Source organism: Odontesthes bonariensis, chromosome 8, assembly GCF_027942865.1.
Source record: "Odontesthes bonariensis isolate fOdoBon6 chromosome 8, fOdoBon6.hap1, whole genome shotgun sequence".
Taxonomy (NCBI): Eukaryota; Metazoa; Chordata; class Actinopteri; order Atheriniformes; family Atherinopsidae; genus Odontesthes; species Odontesthes bonariensis.
In genome coordinates this window covers 35,607,515-35,614,537 of record NC_134513.1, presented here as the reverse complement: position 1 = coordinate 35,614,537, position 7,023 = coordinate 35,607,515, and the positions used below count along the sequence as shown (strand labels likewise).

Here is a 7,023-nt window from a genome sequence, read left to right as displayed (position 1 = left end):
CCTGGCGCTGCCTGGACTTTGACCCTGGAGGCATGTGGATGCAGCACATTTAGGAAGACGTGAAACCCAATCGGCTCGCTGTTTGTTCTCGGCTGTGTTGGGCTGTCTGGGGTTTTGTGTGGAAGGAAGGCGCCTGGCTCGGCTCGGCTCCCCTCCTCTCTGCCTGAATACCCTGATGCTGGCGCAGGTAAGGGCTGGAATGCTCCAGTGGAAAATGAAACTCGAGGAGACAGCCGGACGTTTGCTTAGCCATGTCTGTGCATGTGTGGGGATATGAGTGGGTGTTTGCAGCTTGTGCCAGTGGCCATCAAGCGTTCTACACCAGATTTCCAAGGTTGCTGATTTCTAGTGGATTCAGCTGAGATCCCACTCTGAGAACAATTCACTGTATTCAGTTCTGATTTACAAACCTCAGTAGTTGGGTATGGAAGCAAATCGCAATCAAAATTCAAATTCAAATGCATTATCAGAAATGCTTTTTCATTTTAAGAATGTGGCTGCATTATTTGACTCATAAATAAAATTACTAATCAATCATCCTATTTGCATTTCAATTTTCTTCTTCAAGACTGCTCATTCTTTCACTTAATTCAAATGAAAAGGACAAAGACATTTGAAATTTAATTTTCAAAATATGCCTCAGCAAATAGATACCAAAATTCAATTTGAAATGTAAAAGTTGAAAATTCAAATGCATTATCAGAAATGCTTTTTCATTTTAAGAATGTGGCTGCATTATTTGACTCATAAATAAAATTACTAATCAATCATCCTATTGCATTTCAATTTTCTTCTTCAAGACTGCACATTCTATGCCAAAATCAAAAAGAAAACAAAGCGGACATTGCTTTTTCGTTTTCGTGGTCTGCATGCAAAATACTGCCCACAATTCGATAATGAAAAAGCAATCTGAGCGGCGCAGGAGAGTGACGTCACGCCTGCTGACCGTGCTACCCATCATGTAGGCTACGGTAGGGGGCGGTGTGCACATTTGCTGTACAGTTTAGCTGCCCAGGTGGAGTCAAACAATATATCCGATTCTGATGCCCGTGACCGGGTTGAACGGGTCACAGAGAGCTTGGCTGCATACTCTGCCGTCACAGATTCAGAGGTTAGTGCAGCAAGGGCTAGCGCGTCGCGGCTACGACCGGCCATGACTTTCTGGCCGCGGCCATTACTGAGGGAGCAGCCATTAATGAGGCTGAGACAGACGTTGCGAACAGGAGTCGGGGGAATACCTTTCACAGGTAGGATTCAACATTATTATTGGTTGTATAGACTGGTCAGTAGGCTATATTTATAAGACACCGATGCCCGTTGTCAGCTGCCGCTGTTTTGGCAGCTCGAGCCTTGTCGTAATTTTGTACTTTGGAACGGATGGAATGAGAATCCAGCTTTGTACATATGTATGTGTATATATATATATTTCTAGTGAAAGGTAGAGGATGTTTGTTTTGTATGTGTATTTATTTGACGATTGCCTATGGTGCCCTACGAATGAATGAGTACGTATGTATACACACTGCTTGAAGATCATTCAAGCTGTTGACCTAACGAATTTTCCAATCATGTACTACAAGCTTTGTATCATTGAAGAGGAATAAAGACACTATACAGCTGTTATGATTTTTATGTAACATCTTTATCAAATCTGTAATAAAGTATTTCACAAGGCCAAAACAATGTAAGAAAATATCTTTGATTTTTGCTTTTTTTGGCTTCACAGCATAACTTTGTTATGACCATAGCATCAAGGTTCAAGGTGCAATGTTTTTTAAATTGCCAATTGTGCATGAACCGCAGTCAAGACACATGCATTCCTTGTTCAGGGATCTCTCTGAGTTAGTCTAGAAAAATAGAAATACTATAATAGAATATAAAAAACACTGTACAAGAAGGTAGTTGTATATACACAAGTTTTAATATTTTGAATGGTATCAACCTAAAGCAAAACAAAATGAGCTAAAAGCCCTGAAAGAGGAGTGTTTTGCAGAGCTTCTGTCTCATGCTCCATTTTATGCAGGTCAAGAGAGGTCAGTTTGCCAATGTGGTGGAGCCTTATTTTCAGAAACACAGACACAAACAATGACAACAAGTTGGAATAATGGTTGTTGATGCCAAACTTTGTCTCCTCAATGTGTTCCCCAAGCTGAAAAACATCCTCCGTTCTCCTCCCGGATGATGTACGTGACTGTCGTCGTCTTTACAGCTTTGCTGAAGCTTGGTGAATCACCCACTCTGCAGCTCTCAGCACCTTCACTGTGCCACATGATGGAATCACTAGTACACCGTTGTTTTTCAGGGCTAGAAAGTGGTAGCTATCATGAAATGATGAAGGTACAGCATCTCTGACCAAGCTTGCATGGCACACACCACAGGACAGCTTTTGCAGAATCTGGAGGACTACAACCCCTGCGATGTAGTACAAAGCATTGTCCACAACATCCACCAGTATAAATATTGAGAAGTAGCTATTTAACATATTTAGAACGGTAATTTTGATATGATGTTTAAAAAAGAAATACTCAAATCATTAGGCTGAGTTAGTGAGTTTGAGGTTGAAGCTTCTGGGTCATCCTGAGTGGCCACAGACAGGCTCTCTTCAGCTTTTCTGGAAGAACATGTAGTCCTGCCCTTTTCTGGCTAAAATGAAGAAGCATAATATTAAAATATATAAAAATACACACACACACAGGGATAAGTATTTCACCCCGCCCTGTTATTGATAATATTTCAATTTATGAATGCTAATAGCCTTATGATGATACACCTACTCTTATTAGGTGAACCTGTAAGCCCAAGATGGAGGGAATAACACCAACTCTCGGTCGGACAATCTGAGGGGTGGGTATGAGACATGAGGTAAATACTTTTGTTAGGATGAAAGAATTACATGTGAATAATACAGGCATAATAAACGTCATTAATAAACCTGAGTAAAATCTGATGGTCAATGTTATAACAGTAATATTTGCATTATTTCAAAAGTAGCATTCTTGTGTTAGTTGTAATCTAAGTCTGTGTTATGGAATATATGATTTATGAAGTCTCCGTTGGCCTAATAGCCGTGTGAACAGAGGTGTTCTGCCGAGAAGTGCATTCCCATTCACGGAGCGCGCGTAAACCGTTTCAGGTGTGGATTATTACATTTATCCAAAAAAAATAATATTCAGCTGACAATGGTGTTTCATTCGTGCATCTTTTTTTCACATCTCTTCATGTAAATTAATAATACGTGTACAATTATGATAATCCGACAATTGTAGAGTTTAGAGTATTCCTATTCCTAACTATTTTTATATTATTGGACATATATTCAAAAGTAAGAGCCGTGACTAATACTTTTGTAGTCAACACGAAAGACGGTTGGATACATTTTCTATTAACAATCTCAACTCATTATAGCCCAGATGAAATGATATAAAAATGAACCTGAAACTATGAAATTTGGTTATTTTAATTTTATATACATATTTGGACTTATTGAGATTTGCATCCGTTAATTCAATTAGGTAAACAAATTATGATGTAGTTATATCATATCATTCCATCACAGACTCGCCTTAAAGTACGACCAGCAGGGGGTGCACTTCTCGGCATAACACCGGCTATAAACATATCCTAGTTTAACGTTTGCTGGCTACGATTTCGCCGGCAGGCACAAATACAGTACAATAATATTCTATTGACAAAATGCAACCAATAATAATGTTGAATCCTACCTGTGAAAGGTATTCCCCCGACTCCTGTTCGCAACGTCTGTCTCAGCCTCATTAAAGGACAAGACCGGTTTTTTGACATTGGGCCCTTGATTTCACATTATAGCATGATGTTCTACTCACCCCTGCTTGTTGTTTGTCATTTGGAGCTGTTCCGAAGATATTCGCGAGGCGTCTGGCTGCTCTCTTGAGATATTCGGCCATGAAACGGTTTCCTATGGGCAAGCTCATACAGGCACAAACTATGCTGTTTATAATTTATTAATTACTCTACACTAGAACTGATAACGTGGAGGTGCGTCGCTTACTTAAAAAAATCCGGGTTATTGTAATTTTGATTTTTTTTAGTAAAGTGGGTGTTACTGACGTCATCGTCGTGCTACTGCCACAGACAGCCCACAGACCTGCTGCCTATTTATTCATTCGGCTAAAATTCAAAATTAGTAACCCGGATTTTTTTAAGTAAGCGACGCACCTCCACGTTATCAGTGCTGGTGTAGAGTAATTAATAAATTATAAACAGCATAGTTTGTGCCTGTATGAACTTGCCCATAGGAAACCGTTTCATGGCCGAATATCTCAAGAGAGCAGCCAGACGCCTCGCGAATATCTTCGGAACAGCTCCAAATGACAAACAACAAGCAGGGGTGAGTAGAACATCATGTTATAATGTGAAATCAAGGGCCCAATGTCAAAAAACCGGTCTTATCCTTTAATGGCTGCTCCCTCAGTAATGGCCGCGGCCAGAAAGTCATGGCCGGTCGTAGCCGCGACGCGCTAGCCCTTGCTGCACTAACCTCTGAATCTGTGACGGCAGAGTATGCAGCCAAGCTCTCTGTGACCCGTTCAACCCGGTCACGGGCATCAGAATCGGATATATTGTTTGACTCCACCTGGGCAGCTAAACTGTACAGCAAATGTGCACACCGCCCCCTACCGTAGCCTACATGATGGGTAGCACGGTCAGCAGGCGTGACGTCACTCTCCTGCGCCGCTCAGATTGCTTTTTCGTTATCGAATTGTGGGCAGTATTTTGCATGCAGACCACGAAAACGAAAAAGCAATGTCCGCTTTGTTTTCTTTTTGATTATGGCATAGAATGTGCAGTCTTGAAGAAGAAAATTGAAATGCAATAGGATGATTGATTAGTAATTTTATTTATGAGTCAAATAATGCAGCCACATTCTTAAAATGAAAAAGCATTTCTGATAATGCATTTGAATTTTCAACTTTTACATTTCAAATTGAATTTTGGTATCTATTTGCTGAGGCATATTTTGAAAATTAAATTTCAAATGTCTTTGTCCTTTTCATTTGAATTAAGTGAAAGAATGAGCAGTCTTGAAGAAGAAAATTGAAATGCAAATAGGATGATTGATTAGTAATTTTATTTATGAGTCAAATAATGCAGCCACATTCTTAAAATGAAAAAGCATTTCTGATAATGCATTTGAATTTGAATTTTGATTACGATTTGCTTCCATAAAAAAGAAGCAAAATGTTTCTTCCACCTACATTCTACCTAACGGCCAGCAGAGGGCAGTTTGCATTGATGTCTATGGGGAAAGTGACTTCACTTGATTTATGAGCTCAGTAATTTATTTTACTGCCTGCGATCCCATTTGGATTAAGATTAGCAGAATATCCATTAGACAGGAGATGTATTATGATTGAATACAGGACTTGTAGAGATGGTCGTGTTGTGTCCTGTTGATGGAGAATGTTTGAGCTGAATGGGACTTCATAATAAAGGTCAAAGATTACTTAAATGATGCAGACATGGATGCTTCAAAGTAAAACAGGATCATTACATCAAAGAATGAACAGATGTAGTCGGTTAAACTGGCTTTGCCTGCCACCTAGCAGCCAGTTTCAGGCAGGTAGGGCTCTTATTGTGAAGCTCATGCAAAGGCTTTAATCTGACAAGCAGGAAATGACTGAACTTTTGCTCAACTGTCTTTATTTATATAAACTCTGTGCAAACACGGGGACCTAACTCGCATGCTCCTGTCAGCTGCTGCAGAGCTGTCGGATGATTTTCAGCTACATCAATTAAAATCCCATCAGTATTTTATCTTCAGCAGTTATGAATTTCTTATTGAACGTATGAACTTTGTGACAAAATGAATGTATGGCACACAAGCATGAGAAAATGAGCTCCTGTTTGTGATGCTCGCCTCACTAATGATGCAGTTTAGAAAGAAATGTTAAAATAACACTGCCTGTTATATGTGTTAGGGCTGTTCAGTGGAAATAGTGGCTGAAAGCATAACCAACATTCACCACTTACAGATGTGTAATACGCCTGTATGGGATGTTGGAGGTGCAAATGTATCATTTTAGGTAGTTTCACCTGAAAACTTTGAATTCAAACTGAGTATGTTATTAGATTGTAAACTTTTATCTTTTTATCTTATCTTAATGGTGGACGTATTTTATCTGAGCACACTTTCACTTCTGTCGCTGACGCAGAAGGCCTGAGGCTCCTTTGTTACCACGTGTGACCAGGGAATACAGACCATGTCTGATATTTGAGGATCCTGATATCAGCTGTCTTTTGTCTTTTCTATGTTTCGATGCCTCACAGAAAAGGTTAATGTCACACGAGGCCCTGAAGAGGACGCTGGCGCCTCAGCAGTCATGCCCCTCCCCTTTTTTTTTCTTTTTTTTTTTTTCTGTTTTGCATGTAGAATTTCAATGTTTCTTAATGAAGAACAGTTCAGTATATGTGATGTAAATTGAAATGCTCTTATTTGTGTGATGGTACAGGGAGTCACCATAGAGCCAACTTCACTTCACACCGGACGAAGCCACAGGCTCATCACTCCAGATGAGTCTGCAGACAAGAAGGCAGCATGCTTTGATTTAGAAAACAATGGTTTACGTAAGTGATACTTAGGAGTTGACATTATTCTTACAACAAATCTTTGTTTCCACTGTCCGTCTTAGTTATTGGAGACCCGCATATCCACGGCATTGTGGCTGGATTCATCATGGTGCCTGAGGGGATGCTGAGTTTGGGTTGCGTGTGCACGCATGGAGCTTCTGTAAGTGAGCTGAGGACTGAGTTTGCTGGATGCTGCTCTTCCTCAGACCCCCGATGCAGTGTGTCTGTTGGCCCCCAGCGGTGACCTAACTGCCAGCTTGACTATCGATTAGGCTGGCAAAGTCTTTTATTGGCTCCTCACCAGTGTCTGCAGCCTTTGGCCTCAGGCAAGCTGTTTTGTATTGCATTGATCCGATTAGTTGTTTTAATCATATCAACCAATGTTAATTCATTTATGATTAACAATATTTAATCCTA

The 7,023-nt window shown here is 40.2% G+C and overlaps 1 long non-coding RNA gene across 1 annotated transcript; it reads right to left on the bottom strand.

The window, feature by feature from the left end:
• Positions 1-1,899: 1,899 nt before the first annotated feature.
• Positions 1,900-3,006, bottom strand: LOC142385885 (uncharacterized). The gene is made up of 2 exons (XR_012770261.1): positions 2,775-3,006; positions 1,900-2,643 (listed from the first exon to the last, which is right to left on the bottom strand). It is a non-coding gene; the product is annotated as an uncharacterized LOC142385885 (long non-coding RNA).
• Between the last annotated feature and the right edge of the window lie 4,017 nt (positions 3,007-7,023).